Source organism: Micropterus salmoides, unplaced genomic scaffold, assembly GCF_014851395.1.
Source record: "Micropterus salmoides isolate LMB-PRFRI ecotype aquatic unplaced genomic scaffold, ASM1485139v1 Ms_hic_scaffold_10, whole genome shotgun sequence".
In the NCBI taxonomy this organism is placed as follows: Eukaryota; Metazoa; Chordata; class Actinopteri; order Centrarchiformes; family Centrarchidae; genus Micropterus; species Micropterus salmoides.
Genome location: NW_024040041.1, coordinates 8638400 through 8659961, shown reverse-complemented (window position 1 = coordinate 8659961; position 21562 = coordinate 8638400). Strand labels below are relative to the sequence as shown.

The 21562-nt window shown below is 41.5% G+C and overlaps 1 pseudogene; it reads right to left on the bottom strand.

Moving 5' to 3' along the window:
* Positions 1–7310: 7310 nt before the first annotated feature.
* LOC119883732 lies at positions 7311–19840 on the bottom strand (annotated as a pseudogene).
* Between the last annotated feature and the right edge of the window lie 1722 nt (positions 19841–21562).

Genomic DNA, 21562 nt, shown 5'->3' with positions numbered 1-21562 from the left:
CCAAAAAAACCACACACACTAAATGGGGTGCTTTTTCAGAAAAAAGTGTGAGGTAGACAGGTGCTGATGTATGCCAGCATAACTCTAGATCCACCTGAAGACAGACATCCTCCGTGCACAAGACATGGTTGGAGAAGATTTTGACAGCACCCAACATTTACACATGAAGGCATCAGCATGGCAGACAACATGCGAGTGGGAGAACCACACAGATGTGAGGTAAGAGTGCAGAAAGATGTGAAGGTTAAAGATTTGCAAGCAGCTCCCCTGAAAGAACCAGAGGAAACACTGTTCACAGATGGGTGTTGCTACAGGCATCCTATGGGAGGGACTGAAAGCAGCATATGCAGTGGTGAGACAGACAGAAAGAGAAGCCAAATTACAAGCTATGATAGCAGCTTTAGAATGGTCAGAAGGGAAGAGAGTGAACAAATACATAGACTCAGTATATGTGGTAGGAGCAATTCAGGTGGAGTTGAGTCAGTGGATCAGATCAGGGTTCTTAGCAGCTAAACCAACCATCAAACATGAGAAGGACATTAAGAGACTTGCAGAAGTGCTAATGAAGCCAACAGCGCTAGCCGTCATGAAGTGTAAAGGTCATGATAGGGCAGATAGCACCATAGCCAAGGGAAATCAGGCAGCAGATGAGGCAGCTAAAAGAACAGCAGGGTATACTACCAGCTACATGATGATGCAAGCAGAGAAAACTGTATGACTTGCCACCTTCGTGTGAAATATGTTAATAATTGAACAGCAGAAAGCGTCTCCACAGGAACGGACTGTGTGGAAGGAAAGAGGCGCAGTGATTGGTGAGAATGGGATGTGGAGGTCTCCGGATGGGAGACCAGTGTTACCGCCAGGACTGATAGCTTCTATGCTACAGGAGGCACACAGTTTGATGCATTGTGGAAAAACACCAATGCAAAGACATTTAATCAACTGGTGGCACCCATTTCTACCAGCTATGATTGAGAACTATATCAGTGTTTCACATATGTATTGGTTACAATGTTCGACCAACAATAAAACCGCATGAGGGTAAATTTCCCTTACCAAAAACACCAGGGAAAGAAATTGACTACACAGACATGTTGGAAAGGGTGAATGGGTACAGGTATCTGTTGGTAGCAGTGGATGCATACACTGGCTGGCCAGAAGCAGTACCTGCAAATCAGACGATGCAAGAACGATGGTGAAAATTCTCATTATTCAGTACAAGAGTAAGGTCACACATTTCAAAAACAAATACCTGCAGGCTGTAGAGAAAGCATTAGGCCTGAAACATGCATTTGGTGTTACGGTGGGTGGTGTGGAGGCAGGTTGGAGGACCCAAACGCAGGACACAGAGCGGAGCAGGTATAGTTCAGTGGTTTAATTAAACAAACAAAAGGTGAGCACACTTGCTGATTGAGTGGCTGATACAGAATCCAAAACAAAGGTAGTTCCTAACAGAAATCCAAAATCCAGAGGTACAGGGTGACAAGACAAGCAAGACTGGTTACAGGAAGGCAGAGGGTACACAGACGACAGACGGGGGGGGGGGGGGGTCATCATGAACAATGACTGGACAAGGGCTGAACAGAAAAACCACACATATATACCAGGGATAACGAGCAGGGCGGGAGCAACGCAGGTAACAGACATGAGGCTAACGAGGGAGGCAGAGAGACAGCAGGAAAACAGAGAGGCAGGCAGGCAGAGACAACAGAGAGAGCACTTAGACAAGCAGACATGGGGCAGAGTGAATAACCAAGAATGCGACAGAGCTAAACAGAACCAGTAAAAGAACAAGGGAATACACAAGACTAGGAGTAAACACAAAAGATATTAACTAACGTACAGGACTAGGAACTAACTGAACAAGACTACACAGAGAAACACAGAACCTAAAACAGGCTTAAACAGGAAAGACATGAACACAAAAACCACACTCCTAACTTTTGGTACCGTGTATCATCCTCAATCCCAAGGGAAAGTGGAAAGGATGAATCAAAACATCAAAGCAAAAATTGGTAAAGTGTGTGCACAAACTAAACTTAGCTGGGTAGAAGCTCTACCAATCGTCCATCCGCAGCTCAATTAATTCAATGACAGGGTTTACTCCTTATGAGTTAATGACAGGACAACAGTTCCCGGGACCGCGAGCTGGACTGCTCACTGAGGAAGCAGATGAAAGACCAGTAAGGTATAAACCTTATTATGATCAACTAACAGCATTGGTGTCAGCTTTCTCCAAACAGGTTGCAGCAGCAAAGGGGTGTTGGACGAAGGGACATCGCCATCCACGGAGTGTGTTTTACTGAAGGTGATCATGCGGAAGTGGTCTGAGCCAAGGTTGACAGGACCCTACAAGGTGACAGAGAGGACTTTGCATGCAGTGAAGCTGCACGGGAAATGAGAAACCTGGTACCATTGGAGCCAGTGTGCAGCAACAGATCCTCCTACTAGGACCCTCGAACAGATAAGAGAGACTCAATGAACTCACAGACACATTGAACTCACTTTAATCTGTTTCCTTTGATTCATTTTTTGATTCATTACCTTTAACTTATAGCGGAAGAGGTTCTGGTGAGCAGATGAGCGGGGTATAAGTACTCTCCTGGGAAAGGTTTTACCAAGATACATATGAGAGGACAGTCCCAGAATTCTTGAAGGATTTAGCTTGCTTTTACTTATATCTTTGATTCATTTATTTTGCGTGCCGTTTTATTTTCTATTATAATCTTGAGTGATATTGTTTTTCAGAATGATGTACATCCCAGACAAGGGGCTCTTCCAAAGGGGATGGTGTGTGTATTGTTTCATTAATTGCATGTATGATTGTGGTACCGAAATTATGGTAGGAGGACGGTCTGAGAGGCAGGGGTACCAAACAACCAGCAGACCACGTGAGTATAACTATTGCGTGCGTGGGATTGTGTGGTTGTTGTTGTATTCCTTGTATCAGGTCCCTCTGCGAGCGTGCAATAGTTGCAGCGGTGGAGAAAAAGAATGCTCCACCTCCCTATCAAATGGTCAAGGCGGAGGTAATGGCATGGCTGGGAGAGGGAAACGAAGAAGAGGACTCCCCAGTGTAATTATGGGCTGATAGTTGTTGATTGGTCTCATTTTCATGAGACCAAAAGGGGGACTTGAGAGATTATGATAGTATGATTTTTGTATTACTCAGGGTAACCAAAATTATTGTGTTCTGTTAGATTGATCTCTGATGTATTTTATAGGTAGAAGTTTATATGTTGGTTTATCATTTATTAAACTACACCTGATGTGTGTGTTTTTTGGAGAGGTGCAGAAACAGGGGGTCTCTGCATGATCAGATAAGGACACCCCTCACAATGGGTGAGGGGTAGTTTTGAATGTGGTAAAAAAACATCTCCTCTCCAATATATCTTATTTCAGGAATTACGCTTGTAAAATGCCCAGCAACAGCATGGTGATTCGTGGAGTCAGGACAAACATTGGGGTCAGAGGACTTGGGCCAATCATGGACTGACCTACACTTTTGTTTTATTGTTTTATGACATGACAATGTATACTAAAACACTGGGTCAGGGAGAGATAGCCAGTCAGACTTCATGAACTGATACAGCTTGTTGTTTGTCAGAGAAAGGAAGATCAACCCAGAGCTCTGAAAGCTTTATTCATTGTAATAAAACTGATTAACTTTGACCAAAAACATCTTCTCCTATTGACATGAAAGAAGACACAGGACCAAGGACTACACATAGTTTAAAAAGGGTAATTTAAAGTCACGGTCCAACAATTGTTATGCAGATGATACTCAATTATATCTATCGATCAAGCCAGATGAAACTCATCAGTTAGCTAAACTTCAAATGTGCCTTCAGGATGTTAAAATCTGGATGACCTTTAATTTTCTAATGTTAAACTCATAAAACTGAAGTTATTGTTCTGGGGCCAAACCACCTGTGTGATGCATTATCTAAAGATATAGATTCCCTGGATAGCATCGCCCTGGGCTCCAGCACCACTGTGAGGAATCTTGGAGTTCTATCTTGGAATCTACGTAATATTGCAAAAATCAGGAACATCCTGTCTAAAAATGATGCAGAAAAACTAGTCCATGCATTTGTTACTTCTAGGCTGGATTACTTCAATTCTTTATTATCAGGCTGCTCGAAAAAGTCCATTAAGACTTTTCAGCTGATTCAGGATGCTGCAGCACGTGTTCTGACAGGAACCAGAAAAAGAGATCATATTTCAGCCTTAGCTTCTCTGCATTGGCTTCCTGTAAAATCCAGAATAGCCGAGCAGCTGCTAATGTTATCCGGTATCTAATGTTTTATCGGTTTTCACATTAATTCACCAACTAATGTGACCCATATTACTATCCTGTGTACCACAGATATTATGTCACAGTGTCAAAGCCTGCCAGAAATGTTGTAACGGTAAAAAGCAAATGTGGAGCGATTTGTTTACTATCCTATAGTGATGCAGCCAGCTAACGCTACATTAGCTCGGACCTGCTGCGGTTTGTTTCGATTTAGATTTACCAATACTCAGGTACACAGCTTCTTCACCTCTCAGTCGCTGTAACTAACATGACCAACATAATATACAACCCAGAGGAAGAGCCATCCACTGACACTAGTTACAGTAAAGTTACTTACTGCGGTCTAACTGTTATAAAGTGTGACACAATCTCGTTATAATATTCAGTCCAGCTCACTACCCGTTTCGTTATCATCCAATACAATTAGCTTTGCTGACAATGCTGAGGCTCCGGTGACAGATACACAGATAAGATAGTTAACATTAATGAAAGCAGCAGGCGAGCTGCAGCTGATTACTGTAACGTTGCAGTAGGGCTTTACCTGAGTTTACAGCATGTTTTGTGAAGCGGTCTCCCTGCCCGTCTATAGACCCTGTCACTCACACTTTTTTCCTGGAGGATTGTGCCGATATGCGTCTGGCTGCGCTGAATGAAGTAACGTTACGGAGTGTTGATCTGCCTCTGAGATGGGAACGTTGAAGTAACAGAGCCTGAACATGTCTGGAGAAAAGCCACAGCCTGCATGCGTGTGTTCCTGCGTTTATTGCAGGATTTCTGCATGAAAGCGGTTGGGTTTCGGATTATGCTCGCTCATGAGTTCAAGCAAGCATGTGTACAAACACACGCCTGGTTGCAATCTTAAAACTGCACCACTAGTGGCCACTGAAAACTCCATAGTGCCCCTTTAAATTGCTCATAGTACCTTACTACCCCACCAGAGCACTGCGCTCCCAGAATGCAGGGTTACTTGTGGTTCCTAGAGTCTCCAAAAGTAGACTAGGAGCCAGAGCGTTCAGCTATCAAGCTCCTCTCCTGTGGAACCAGGTTCCAGTTTGGGTTCAGGAGGCAGACACCATCTCCACATTTAAGAGTAGGCTTAAGACTTTCCTCTTTGATAAAGCTTATAGTTAGGGCTGGCTCAGGTGAGTACTGAACCATCCCTTAGTTATGCTGCTATAGGCCTATGTAGCCCTCCCACTCAATTCCACTGGTTTTTTTTTGGATTTATCATGTGCATGGGGAATGAATTGGTGAGAGGTTACTAGAATTTAACTTGGGATGTATTTACAGCAACTAACAACTTTGCGATACTCGCTAGGATGCAGAGAGGCCTGGTTAGCTTAAATATAGCTATACTGTGGTCGTATGTTTTTTTTTTTTCTCTTGCGAGCATAAAACCCCCATGCACATATACTTAGCCCCTATAACTCTTGTTTGCAAAAATCACACAAATCACATTACCATCACACACATAAATATCAGACCACAAACTTGAATGTTGTACACAAAAATATATTTATATTTATTTCCAGAACCGGGTGAGTTGCCCTTTTAAAATGTCCCCATGGTCCAAATGAAATGACAATACCTGGGGTTTTTTTTCTCAGTTTGTGGTACCACAAAGTTGGCGCGCTTGTTGGAGCTCAGTTGCAACCTCCCAGAAAAATATTGTCTGTACTCACGGTTCCTTGGTAACAGAAAGCTTATAGTGACAGTCCTCCCGAACCCTTCTGTCCAGTGGAGAGATGCACAATGAAGAAACCCGACCTGAGGCTCCGTCCGTGCGCAAAACACAGACACCTCCGCCCTGCAACGTCAAGTCCTGAGCACATCTACTGCAGCAGCATGGATGGCGGCATCCGACGCACACTGGCCAGAAACGCTAATGAGCTTTACTATATCTTGTCTAAACATGTCAATTCCATTACAATTCGCAATGTCCATACTCGCTCAGAAACTCGGCGGCAAAAATAGGTTTCTGGCTATGTAGTAGCAGTTTGCACGTGGCTATGGCGTTAGCTCCACTTCAGTAGAATCTCCGTGGCCGATTTAACCAGCTCCAAAACACAGCACACTCTCCCGTGTTAACAGGTTTCACACTGACAAAAAAATAAATCTCTTAACTATTTTATTCAGTCTCTTGTTCTAGTTTACTTAGTATCTGTTTTGTCTCTTATCTTAGTTCCCTGTTCCGTGACTTAGTTAATGTCTCTAGTTTAATCCTAGCTTCAGTCTGTTTTCCCTATTTGTAGTTTATTTGTGATATGTCTGATTGTTTCTGAATTAGGTTGTTATTCTGATCTGTTACATAACTGTCTCAAAAAATATATGGATGTATAACTCCAACAACTTATACCCCAACAAAATCATACTGAACAAAGCAAACTGTGGACACATGTGAAGACAACAGAAGAGCTGCTGCAGGTTCTCCACCTGACCAGTGGTGGAAGAGGAAATCAGATCCTTTACTGAAGAAAAGTACTAATACTCATGACTTAAGTAAACGTTCAGAAGTGTTATGGATGGGTGGCGATGGTAAAGTGGATAAGACACATGAATTTGGTGTGGAAGACCAGGGTTCAGTTCCCTCTGTGACACATTCACCAATGTGTCCCTGAGCAAGACATTTAACCCTTAGTTGCTCCAGACGGGTGCGACTTACAAATAGATATATAGATATTGTAAATCGCTTTGAATAAAAGCGGATAAATGTAATGTGCTATCAGGAAAATGTATCAAAAAGAAAAGCATTTTGCAGAAAAATGGCTCCTGTGAATGAGGTATTGTTCCATTAGATATGATTAGATTGTTTATAATGATCCATCAGCTGCTCGAGGTGGAGCTAATTTGAACTACTTTATATATATTAATTATTAAAATCTGGAAATCTGAGGGGTCTTGAAAAGATTCTACAGTAACAGCTACAAGCTCAGTTGGTGTTTGCAGCAGATAGGAGAACATTTGAGGGGATTTGTTTTTAATTGTCTACAATCAAACACATCAGAACAACATATTTCAAGTGTTGTTATGAAGTTTACTTTTTACTCTATTCTTTCAGTTACATGATAGTGAACCAGCAGGTTTAAAGTAAAAAAGCAAGACAACAAAAGAGGCAGTTAAAGTAAAGTGCCGTCAACCCAGATACTGCTGACTGTGAAACTGTCAACCAAGTGAAAATGTTCCTACAGTATCTCCATTAAAGACTACACATTATGGGGCCATCTCATTTTTATCATTGTTACCTCATCGGATCTCCCAACAATGAGAAATATACAACAATTAAATACAGCGGATTCATGTAGTTTTGCTTAAAGTTATAATAAGAAACAAACTTTTAAAATATTTACTATACATGGAGGACTACACCATGAGATTATACTTTAGTTATTTTTATAACATTTAGAAGGTCATTGCAACAAGCAGTCATTCATACAATCTTTTGTAAATAAATGAAAGTATTAAATATTTCATGGGGCCCACTTTCCAGCTGAATACATTCATTTCTGTTTAACTTATCATGTTTATAGCATTGTAGATCATTGAGAAAGTGTTTTTGTGGAGAGAGAAATTAAACCTACAGTATTTCACAGCGTAATCTTTAATGGTGAGGAAAACATAGGAAACATTGAACTCTCTCGAAGGATCTTTCTAGTTGGATCTTTAACAACTAGAGATGTTCAATGGAATTCTAAATAAAAAATGCAGAACAAAAAAATACTTTACATCTATTCTATTCTTTGTATGCACGGAGAAGCACGTGTCATTTGTCCTTCAGTAAATTAAAACATATCTGTGTACACAATCAACAGGTTTCCATGGAGGCACTCCAGACTGGTGTGTCCTATGGCAGATGGGTCGCAGAGTGGAAGGTGGGGCTCGAGAGCATCTGATCACGATGATCCTGAATCCAGGGAGGATCCAAGAGGATGGTCTGGCAACATGGATGGAGAGGCAGACGCAGGGTGGAGTAAGAGCTGTGCGTCCTCGATTTCTAAAATGGAGCTGTACGAACTGGAAGACGAGTCCAGCCGGCTGTGCTTGTAGGGGAACAGGACAAAAGGCTAGAGGATTCATCACCATCAGGCCTTAGGTGGGTCTCTGTTTGGGTTTCAGCAGCTCCACTGTGGCTCCAGTGGCCAGCAGGTGGGACAATTTGGTGGATGTGGCCGTCACGGCTCCCAGGAGCCATCGGCATTTGGACGCCATACGGTATGAGGCAAGGTAGGCTGATCGTGATGCACAGATCCGTGGGTATGGAGGACATCTATCAGGTGGTGTATTCCCTGGGTGAGCTCAGATACTCTCTGGTTTAGTGTTGTCATCTGGTTAGAGAGCGTACACAGTTTAGTCGTACTATTAAGAGAAAATGTGGTCAATTACAGTACAGATTGCTCTATTCTGCCCAATTTAAATTCCCGCACAGAGATTAGACAAATGAATCAGCTTCTGTCTTTTAGGTTTAATCCAAGACTCATGTCCAGATATCATTTTCTTCCCAAAAGAGAACCAAAGCATTTTAAAATCTCCTCTGCAGTAGTGAAATCTAAAGGGACACAGACTGAGGTAACTGACGCAAACAGGAAAGAAAGTAGACAAAACACGATGGAAAGGGCCCGAGAAGGGCCTCGAGTAGAGCTAGGTTGTCATCAAAATGTGGATCGTACATTATCTTTGGTCCTTTAATTTTTAGGTTGGAGGCTGTACCTTACCTTGTTGTTGAGTTGAATGATGCTCTGTCTGACCTCATCAGTCTGAGTGGAGTCTGGACAAATGAGGAGGAGAAAACATTTGGACTTAGCACACAACTCAGGATTTATCAGCATTAAGATGAAACAAGATTTCTTTCTGACTCCAGAGGATGCAATTTACACATACAGTATGTGGAAGCACTGCATTTATCCATATATACATGCATGCATGTATGTACAGTGTCTATCACGGTTGGATATTCATGTGATATTTTGCTGACAAGTGCTGTTGGACCAAACCAAAAAATTCATCAGGAGGTCCATCCTACTCCACAGTTTTTAGAAACACTTTGATCCCTGAGCAAGCTGTACTGTGTGCTGTTGTGCATCTCTATTGCCAGAGCGCTCATTATAGTATAGTAAACGGGTCAGACTTTAACTGAACTGCATTGCATATTCATCACAGACTGATCACCAGTGAAAGCTCAGGTCAGATCACCTGTACACTGCTTGTCCTTTAAAGGTTCAGTGTGTAATATTGAGGAGGATCTACTGTCAATAAGGCAATATAATATCCATAACAATGTTTTCAGTGGTGTATAAAGACCTTACATAATGAACAGTTATGTTTTTATTACCTTAGAATGAGCCATTTCTATCTACATACTCCGCAGGTCCTCTTACATGGAAGTCGCCATGTTGCGCTACCCAACAGACAAACTGCTTTACAGAGCGCGTTTCATCACTACGCTGAATACGTACAAAGAAGAGGGGGAGGAGAAGAAGAAGAAGAAGTAGTAGTAGGAGAGAAGTGAAATTTGGACAAATGGAGGACCACACGTATTATTTAGCACAAGAGCTGACAGAACGTGTCGGCCATTGTAGCTTCTCCTGTGAGCTTGGAAAGGGAGGGGGTAACGGTGACTATGCCATTGGTTGCAATTTGCAAACCTCACCACTAGATGCCACTAAAACTTAAGACACTGAACCTTTAACATGTTCTCTGACTCTTTGAACAGCTGGCTGTCATTTCATTCCTCTGCGCTCTCATATTTCCCCAGAAGGAGACAGGGCACCACTGTCGTATCCATCATTTGAGCTGCTGAGTTCACCTCAAGCCATCTGGCATCCAGGTGCCCCTCACAGCTGGTGGCAGTTTGGCTTACCTTGGGTGCTGCCCCCTGTACTGGCTCTGGGCCTGGTGTGCTCCGCGTTCAAATGGAACATGTCTCCATGCACTTCGACGTCTACAACCCTGGTGGGAGGTGTGAAGAGGAAGGAAGCTGGGGTTAATATAAAACCAAATAAGATGTTTATCAGGTTGAAACTGGGTATCTAGAAAGAAAGATGAAGTAGAGGGGGGTTGTTTGAGGGGGGGGACCACAGCGTGGACCACAGCTACCATGCTACTCATAACACTTAGAATGTTGCAGATTATGTGATGATAATTACTAATAAAATAATAAATAAATAATAGAAATTTATTTTCAAGTAAAGAGATGCACAGAGAATAAATCTAAAAAAACTTTACACTGTAATGCAATCCAACACAACCGTTTAAAAAAATTCTGCCTGTGGGAAATGTATTTCTTCTGTTTGCTGTTGAGACTGAGCCAATGTACTGTATTATAAACTATAGAGGGTGTAACTGAGGGGGGAGAATTATTAGAAACACTGTTTAATATAATGAAATGTAATATAGCACCACCACAAAGTACAGACTCAAACTGCACCATCAAACTGAATCAAACATCTATTTAAGGTACATTGTTGTCATATTGCATTGCTTTACTTGTGTTTTATGAACTGAATTTGATGACAGCTTTCACAATACCTGAATTTTGCTGAGCCCCTGACTCTCCCTCAGCTGAGGCTGAGGCTTGGGTGGCTGTAGGGGATAAGCTCTGCCCGCGAAGGCCACGGCTGAGGTTTGGTAAACAGCAGTCTCGCAGTGAGCTGAACTGCTGCAACTCAATCCCCTGGAGGTTCCCCTGGGAGCTGCTGAAGCTGTGTAGCTGGAGAGGTCGACGGGAGCGGGTTGCTGGAGTGAGGTGGACGGAGTTATTAGAGTCCCCTTGTGTTTCCAAAATAGAGGGGCGCCTGGGTTCCTGGAAACAGCAAATAGAATGTGCAGCATTAGGGCCTTTTCACACAGGAATTCATTTTCAATGGGGGGTGCGGACATGCTCGTCTCACGCACACGCCCGCTGCCTTGAACTTTTATGTCTTGTACTTGTCTTGAACTTTTATGTACACAACGCGCAGCACAAATTAATGAAGGAGAGACTGACCCTTGGCATTTGTGAGTTTCCAGAAATCATCACTGTTTACTATAGTAATAGTCAGGACATCAACAGGAGGGCATTTGCTTGGCAGAGCATCCCTGCAAAACTGGATGTATCAGGTATGTTGGGTTTGGGTGTGACTGGTTACTACACATGTAGGAAGACACTGGATGAAGGTTTGTGGGTTGGTCGGCTCAGGTTGAAGCATACTGAATGAAAGTGTTGCGAGTTAGGAATCAGGGGAAAGAGTTTTCTGTCACAGGTTGTCACCGTTGTGAGAAATGGAATCCTACATTAAGTCAACATGTGTGAGAGTATATTTAGTACCTGGTCCTGGCTGCCCTCACACAGGTTGTAGGTGAGGTTGTTGCGGATGCCTGAGGCGAAAACACTGGCATACTCGGGGTAGAGTCCCAGCACCTCTTTCAGGTGACGCAGATGACGCAGATTGATATACTGAAGGTGAGTGTATGTCAGCACTTTCACATCAGCATTGGTCTTGATCACCTGGTCTGGTCCAGGCAGGTCAGCCCCAAACAGGTTCCCTTCTCCTAAAATCAAAACAATAACAACATTTCTTTCTCCATGGTGTACCACATAAACACCTTAAACATGAGGTTAAAAAAAAGTCACTTGACCACAAGACAAACCTAATGTTGCCAGCACCGTGATGTCGTTCAGCACCTCCAGAGACCCAGAGCAGACATAGTAGTGGGCATGCAGCACGTCGCCCTGACGGATGAGGTACTCCCCGGGGATGCAGAAGGAGGATTTTATATGGAGGGAGAGTGAGCGCTGGCAGCCACGACTGGCCCCCGCAAAGACCGGCAGCTGGAGGATGTCCCTATTCCGATGCATGGCAATGTCGGCCCGCAGCTCATCAGGGAAGTCGTGCAGGAGCTGTGGATGTGTGACAGATGTAATGAGCTGTGACATTGATTGATAATTAAGGAATGGACTCCAGTTACCCTTTTTAAATTTCAATAGGATGTCAACTGGCCATGTGCTGTGAAAGATCATTGACAGTTACAGCAGCATATATTGATCATGGACTGTACAACGGCTGTCAGTGCTCAAATGCCATCTAAACATTGCCCTGAAGTTTCTTTAGGGCAGACAGCACAATGTACAAAAGCATGACATGTCAACAACAATGAAAGGGATTCCTACCTCGTTGACATCTATGCCACTGTTGACAGACCATGTGGACTGGAAGTACTCCAGAATGCGATTTTTGAGCTGCTCAGGCAGATGGTGGAGACGGATGAAGTCCTTCAGGTCCTTCATGCTTGTGTCGTAAAGAGAACGGCGTGAGTACATACGCTGGATGATGATGGTCAGCGCTGTGTGAGAGAGGGAAACAAACAGCATAAAAGACAATAAATGTTGCTATAAAGGCTGAATATTTATATTTCTAGATATAGCTTTATTCTGAATGCTGTTTATTTTAGGCCACTGGTTCCCAAACGTTTTCAGCTCAAGACCCAAAAGAGAAATCTGGTGTCAAATTTACAAAAATACTGCTGTATGAATTGCTGTAACATCTACGTTTATAAACAACGGATAAAGGATAAACCATGAATTAAAAATGCATATAAAATGTATTTATTTCATCATAAAAGTAAAGAAAAACAACAATTTTGCTTTCTGTGTCTCACCCCTTTCTCAACTCCCATCATCCCTCAGCACCAACATGTCTTTTTAAATGATGCCGACCTGAAAGTAAGTGGCTGGTTAAAGTTTTCAGCCAGCTGGTCTATACTATGGGCTCGGTTTTTCAAAGTGTTGTTCTGAGGTCATACCGAGCATTTAGTTTGTTCCTGTATTTGTTTGTCAAGGGATGCTAAAGTCAAAATGCCAGATTCACATAGGTATGTGGTGCCTAATTGAATCAACACATCTTGAATGGCAGTGAAAAATGTCTGAACTTTCCCCAATACTGCAAATGTTTCGTTTGGAACATTTGTCTGTGCAATTTATTCATTTTAAAACTTTCATTACTGAGTACTTCCCCACATTTTACACACTCATCTCCTCTCCCTTCTGAATGGCTTTGTTAAAGCCAACTTTAATAAACTCGTCCATGTACTTTTGTTTGGACATCATAGGATCGATAGTGACAGATTACAGACTACGCACATAGAAATTCTGTATGAATGTGGACAGCAGATCAGGTTAGGGAGAGGTGAGAGAGAAAACCTCACTCAGCATCTGAGCTGAACGGACCAGAGCAGCAAAGAAGAATGCTTATTCACATACCTGTATTTACATGTTGCAACATTGTAATGCATTTTACTCATTTTGGGTCCTAACCCTAAGTTTGGGAAACATGTTTTTAGGTTATTACAGTTTGAACTGGCAACGAGAGAAAAATGACTTTTCTTTATTTTCAAACTCTTTCTGCTTTAAAATAAAATATAGTTTTATATTGATCACTACCCAATTATCTAGACTTGTTACTGTTTATTTACTTAATGATCCACACAGGGGCCACAGTAATTTACAGCTTTGTTCTGACATGAATAAAAATGAACACAGTAATTATCCTCTGGGATGTTGCACTAATAATTGCCTCCTCAGCTAAAATACTTTAGTTTATTGGTATGTAAAGCTGGCAACAAACTGAATCTTAAAGACCATTCAGCCCACTTCCCGCTGAATTTCCTGCACTGCTGGGCTGAACAGAGGCCCTGTTGCGCCAGAGGGACAGTGTACCCTGGTGTCAGACATACCGCCAACAAACATGGTGCAGATGCAGAAGATCTTCTCAGCACAGGTGTTGGCACTGATATTGCCAAAGCCCACACTGGTCAGGCTTCTGAGGGAAAAATAAAGGGCAGCGACGTAGGAGCTGTACATCGACGGGCCCCCCACCGTGCTGTTGAAGAAGGGCATATCCTGCTGTTCGCTCAGTTTAAAGAGCCACCCTTGAAGGAGGAGGTAAAGGATGAGACAATAATGGTTCATGTTAGACAACAGTCTATGTTTGGGTCTGTTTGTTTGTGTGTGTGTCAGAAAGAGATTTTCAGCTGTGTCAGGAGTGTTACTTATTATTAAGTTATGATCTAGCCTCCCTATAGACACATATAATATACTGACACAAAAGTATGCAATCACACACACACAAACACACACACATTGCATAGGCGACTGGACCAGCACTGGGTTGCACCAGCTGTGTGTAAGTTCTCTCCTAAGGGCATGAAGTTGACACTAGATGCTTAGTAACTGCTAATTAGTTTGTAACTTTTAGCAGAAAAATGGCTGTTTACCATTAGTGAGTTTAATTCTGTGACATTTTATGATTTACTCCTACGTTGGAGCCTGTGTAACTATTTAGTTGCTACATAGAATTATGTTGTAACTTATCTCTGTGGTGCAACCACTTTTATTCTAGTAATGCATAAATCACAACTTCATTTTAATTTATGTTCTAACTAGGTTAAGTTTGAACTTACATACAGCTGCTGCGACATTCTGCAGATGTTTCATTTTGGGTTTTTATTGTACTCCATGTTTTAACACACAAACAAGACATTTTGTGTTGTTTTCTTGCAGCCATTTTAGATACATATATTTAAGACATTCCTCATTCAAGTGCCAGAGTATGGTGTTTGCCACCATCTCATGAGGGAGGACACAATAAATGTCTCCTCGCTGTATTGGTAGAATCTAGTCTGTTTGTTGTTTGTTGGATTTTTCACGTATGGTAACTGAATCAAGTCTGGATAGTCAGCACTCCTGTCAGAAGGCACAGTGAAGACAATGCACACATGATGGCACATGGTTCTGTGGAAATCCTTGCTGCATGAAACACCAAACCTGACCTTCATACTTCAACAGCTTCAATCAGACTTACCGTTGTGCCAAGTCTTTACGTTTGCCATTTCCATGCGTCCAATCACGTACCAGATACAGGCCATCCAGTGTGCCAGCAGAGTAAAGACTGACATTAGTAAAGTCAGCACCAAGGCGCTGTACTGAGAGTAGCGTTCCAATTTCTGAAACAGGCGAAGGAAATGCAGCAGGCGTATAGTCTTGAGCAGGTGGACGAAGGAGCTCTGAGGAGGAGTGGCAAGTATGGGGGGCATAATGAGAAAAGGAGAAAGAAAGCAAATCCCTCTGCCCTGTTTTGAAACACACTTTGACTGTATATACTTCACAGCAGCCACTTGTTTTGTTCAAACAAATCACAATTTTGGGAGTACTTGTCACACAGACAGGCAGCAGGAGCTTTGTGTAATACAAGGTATGTACTCTCTCTCACCTGCTATACATTTCTGGAGTCTGGAAGTTGCTATGTATTATAAGTCATCAGCTGTTGCAGAGGGCAGTGAAAAAAAGACGAGTGAACATATTATCATCTAGTTGTACTCACCACTGGGATGTGCGCAGCATACAGCAGGTCAATGGGCAGGGCTGCAACCAGGTCCACAAAGAACCAGGTGGTGACGTAGTGAATGCATATGGAGCGCGGGTCATACACCACCTTCCCTGACTTGTCCACATAGGTGGTGTGGAAGTTCAGCACAATGTCTGGAAATACAGAGGTTAAAGGTAAGTTTTTCTTCCCATGATTAAAAGACAAATACAATGAAACAGATTGTAAACAGTGAGGAGAAATGACAAGTGTCCCAAGCTCAGATTCAATCCTACTGGGTCACTTGTATGTGATGATGTTTGTCATTCACACTGAAAATATAAAAGAATAACATGGAATAGCAACAGGGTAGTGTACCAGCTTTAGTCATGTTAATGTCAGCTTAAAATAACTACAACATAAATGACAAGAAATGACTTGATGCCTGGGTTGCTATGATTGTCCTGTTACTATAGCTGGCAAGGAATGGCAAGAAAATCAATAAATATAGGATGAAAATCTCATGTCATCACATACAAACCTTTTTGAAAGCACCACAATATTATTATAATTCAGATCAGTAATTAGTTGTGCCACAGCACAAGAACTTCAGGTAAAATCAGGAGGCCATGTCTTTCACAGTAACACCTTTCAACACTCACCTGCAATAAAGAGCAATTCCACTACAACGTCTGCGATGAAAGTCAAGGGTGCGTCTATAGCGGTGTGATCGGCGGTCGTGAAGCTGACATTGTAGGGCACGGTGACAGCCAGGTAGAAAGTGCCAAAAAGAATTAGCCAGTCCCACAGGGCTTTCGGCACACTGTAGTGGAGCAGAATGAAGCGCGACTTCGGCGCTGCTGCCACCTCCAGTCTCAGAGGCTTTTCAATAAAGCTCTGTAAGTGAACAGGTAGAGTAAGTGTAAGTGCAACAATATCTTGGAAAAAAACACAAACACATATCTTTTTTTACACACAAACACACACACACACACACACACAAACATTCTCTTTCATATCAAGCTTACACTAATGAATCTACATAAACATACAAAGCACATTAGAGAAGCTGCATGAATGAATAACTTGATAACCAGATAGGGTGCTGTGAAAATAAATCATGGCAGTGCCAAGATTTTGCAGACAGACAAAATAAATCTCTTGTGTTCTGACTGCAGATGATTCAGTAGAGTGGGTAACTCAAGTAAAACAGATGCTGCTGGTTATCTATTCCTGACAGCTTCCTATAAAGAGAGGCAGATATTTTAAATGCCCATGGATTAACAATGCAAAATGACAGAGATAGGACTGTGGTCAGTGAGGGGCAACTTATTGCCAACAATGATGCCTGATAATTTCATACATGACTTGGCCTTGGCTTGACTTCATCCCTTCAAATGCCACTGGTGCTTTAAGTCTCAGGTGGTGCGCTACAATGATAGCTGAGTCATTATAAGGGGAGCTAAGACCATCAGCTGCTTTTATTCTTTAAAAACCTGCTTATTCATTCCACTCATTACATTTTTTATTGAGAAAATCCAATTGCAGAATTAAATTGCTATATTACTGAAGAGGTGGGGAGTACATTTGGCACAAATTGAGACTGTAGCTCTCCAACTGGGGCCGAGCACTTGGCACATAATAGCCTTAAGCATGTTTAGGAGACAGGAGGAGAAGCTATTACATTTGAAAAGTTGTGAGAGGGAAACATAAATGAGCACTAATCCATCCAAAAACAATGTAGCTACTTCATAAACAGGTGTTGGCATGCAACAAGGTGGCTGGTTAATGAAGTCTTAACCTAAGAAGGACTCTGCAGATGCCTGGTTGACTTGGAGGGAATAGACTGAATATGTGATGACAATGGACAACCTTTTCTTGTACTTCAGAAAGAAGAGAAATGACACATCAGTGACACATCTTGCTGAAATTATTATAATAGAAATTATAAAGTAAAACTGTCAGTATTTGATATGCTATTATATGCTATTATATTATGTTTCAGAGAAAAAGTGTTTAAATTGTTCCCAATGAAACAACTTTCCACACTATATTGATCATGGCTGCTTGAAACTGGACAATTTCTGGTCCCCTGATCAGTGTTTTATCACCCATCTGTCAGTGGGTTTTCATTGCTTTCATGAAGTTTGTAACCACAGTAGAAAATCCAGAAGAAAGACCTTGCTGACTGCCATCAACAGCTTCGGCCACTTTAACGATAGTTCAAGCTACGTCAGCCAAAGCTTTTTACTTAATTTGCCACATCACAAAGGTCAGGATTCGCAGCTCATCCAAGTGATTAGAAAACACAGCTACAACTGCTCTTCACAATTTATTCACTTACTGCTTCCAACCACATCTCCCAGCATGCTTTAGGCTTTAGCAATGATAAAGGCTTCTTTGAATGTGAGTTTAACTTAGCGTTGTTGTTGAGCTAGGTTCATGTTTACAACCCAGAGAGAAATGGCCTGAAGTGCAGGTGCTGTTGCCATGGTTACCTACAGTTTAATAAAAAATGATCAAACAGTTTCTGAATTATATATTTCAGATTTTCTGAACATGTAAATTATTATCTGCTGTTCTGTGTAACTTTGGAATCTGACTCACTATTTGCATCCCAAGTTAGAAGTGTCTCCAGACAGCACCATGTTTTCTTTCTCAGCCCTTTGACCTTATTAAAAGGTTCAGTGTGTAATATTTCTGAGGATCTAGTGACACAAATGCAATAAGATCCATTGCTAGAGAGAATTAACATGTTTCCATTGTCAGTGTTTGTATAAACTTCATTCAATATGTGGTTTAGAATGGACTGTGGTGCAGAAACAGTGACGGTGTTTCACACTCTTGGCTAACATTTTCCATGTTATCTGTCAGTGGCCAAGTCACAATAACATTTTATTGTTTTACTGAAAAATTAAGTCATTTCTTAATAAATCAAGGTACAAGGTACAGGGTGTTTATTTTTCATTATAAAGGCTGCACATCGTAATAAAATCTGTAGTTCCTTCATGCTACACTCACAACATATAATTAAGTGTATATTAAAATATTTTATATAGAGTCTATGATTAAAATGTGGTAACATATAAAATAATATATACAGTTATTTATATAGCCTACAATTATACATTCAGGTATACACCAAGAACATTCCGCAGGGCATTTTTTGAATTTGCATCTGGGGTGAATGTAAACATCCAGATGATAGCATGGTTTTATCTTCTAATCTACCCAAAGAAACCACATATCTTGACTGATTACTCTCTGTTGTCTCAGAAGACGACACCTTTTTTCCTGTGTCAGCTTACCGTAGATATCCTAAGCTCCTTGAAAGGGGAGGAGGGGGAGCAGTAGACAAGACAGTTGGGTGCAATTCGCAACCTCACCGCTAGATGTCACTAAATCTTACACACTGAACCTTTAAAGTGAAATGCTATGTCAGGGTGCCTTGGTAACAGCGGCTGATACAGCATCAAAACTGCATCAACAGACAAAAGAACAACTCAGTAAGAGGGTTTGTTTTTTGGTAAGCAGCCCTCAGACAAAGATAAATTCAGGCTCAATATGTTTTTTTGTGTGTGGCAGAGCATTTCCAAAGTATGCAACCTCAGCAGTCTGCAAATAATAAACACAAAGTGCTGTGGAAATGTGCAAATTCTGAAATTATTAACAAATTTCCATTTGTAGTAACAACATTATGAATGCTAATGACACGGCAGGTTTCCCAGTTTGCTCAGCTCTGAGTTAATTAGGCTAACTAACTTAGCTAACGCTAACTTAATTAGCTAACTTATTTCATGTCAAGATAACTCTGAAAGTGCAGTATTATATAGTTTTACTTACCTGAAACCAAACTGTCCATCGGTCAGCCACTTGTTCCATTTTTCTTTTCTTGAGAGTGAGTTCAGTTTAGCGTTAGTGTTGAGCTATATTCAGTTTTACAACCAGAGAGAAATGGCCTGAAGTGCAGATGCAGCTACTGTTGCTATGGTTACCTACAGTTAAATCTAAATGTTGTCAAACAAACGGATTTTAGTGATTTTTAAAAAATATGAAAATTATATATCATATTATCTTATTAGTTTTAGGAAAACTATAAAATTACCCAAATTGCTGGATCTCTTTAACCGAAGCACACACATTTAGACTATTCTATGATCTCCTATAATATTATAATAATAATAATAATAATAATAATAAGAGGAGGTGGTTTCCCGGGTGTCGGACTGTGAAGATGAAATCATGTTATCATCTGGTTGCTGCTGTTTACATTCACCCCAGATGCAAATTCAAAAAATGCACTGCAGAATGTTTTGGTCCATACATGTATGTACAGTGAGGAAAATAAGTATTTGAACACCCTGCTATTTTGCAAGTTCTCCCACTTAGAAACCATGGAGGGGTCTGAAACATAGGCTTCTTACAGAGCCACTCCTTGGTTATCCTGGCTGTGTGCTTCGGGTCATTGTCATGTTGGAAGACCCAGCCTTGACCCATCTTCAATGCTCTAACTGAGGGAAGGAGGTTGTTCCCCAAAATCTTGCAATACATGGCCCCGGTCATCCTCTCCTTAATACAGTGCAGTCGCCCTGTCCCATGTGCAGAAAAACACCCCCAAAGCATGATGCTACCCCCCCCATGCTTCACAGTAGGGATGGTGTTCTTGGGATGGTACTCATCATTCTTCTTCCTCCAAACACGGTTAGTGGAATTATGACCAAAAAGTTCTATTTTGGTCTCATCTGACCACGTGACTTTCTCCCATGACTCCTCTGGATCATCCAAATGGTCATTGGCAAACTGAAGACGGGCCTTGACATGTGCTGGTTTAAGCAGGGGAACCTTCCGTGCCATGCATGATTTCAAACCATGACGTCTTAGTGTATTACCAACAGTAACCTTGGAAACGGTGGTCCCAGCTCTTTTCAGGTCATTGACCAGCTCCTCCCGTGTAGTTCTGGGCTGATTTCTCACCTTTCTTAGGATCATTGAGACCCCACGAGGTGAGATCTTGCATGGAGCCCCAGTCCGAGGGAGATTGACAGTCATGTTTAGCTTCTTCCATTTTCTAATGATTGCTCCAACAGTGGACCTTTTTTCACCAAGCTGCTTGGCAATTTCCCCGAACCCCTCTACAGCCTTGTGGAGGTGTACAATTTTGTCTCTAGTGTCTTTGGACAGCTCTTTGGTCTTGGCCATGTTAGTAGTTGGATTCTTACTGATTGTTTGGGGTGGACAGGTGTCTTTATGCAGCTAACGACCTCAAACAGGTGCATCTAATTTAGGATAATAAATGCAGTGGAGGTGGACATTTTGAAGGCAGAGTAACAGGTCTTTGAGAGTCAGAATTCTAGCTGATAGACGGGTGTTCAAATACTTATTTGCAGCTGTATCATACAAATAAATGGTTAAAAAATCATACATTGTGATTTCTGGATTTTGTTTTTTAGATTATGTCTCTCACAGTGGACATGCACCTGCGATGACAATTTCAGACCCCTCCATGATTTCTAAGTGGGAGGGCTTGCAAAATAGCAGGGTGTTCAAATACTTATTTTCCTCACTGTATATATGTATATAAATAACTATATTGTTTTATTTTATTTTATATGTTACCATATTTTAACAGGACTACACTTATTTAAATCTCTCTTTACTGATGCTTGATGTTTGTTTGAAACTGCCAAAGGCTCAGTAGTTTTTATTTGTCTTCCTGCAGTGAACATCACAACAGATTCACAACTGAAAACAAAACAGTCCCTTAAGAACCATATGAAATTCACAATATTACAGTAATGTATATACAAATAGATTAATTAAAGTATAGTTTATTATAATCCTTATGCCTTGCTAATATGATGGGTCAAATATCTAGATTTTAAAGCAGATAGTGGAGAGAATCTTGCTTCCTCTTGTGAGGTAACTTAACTTA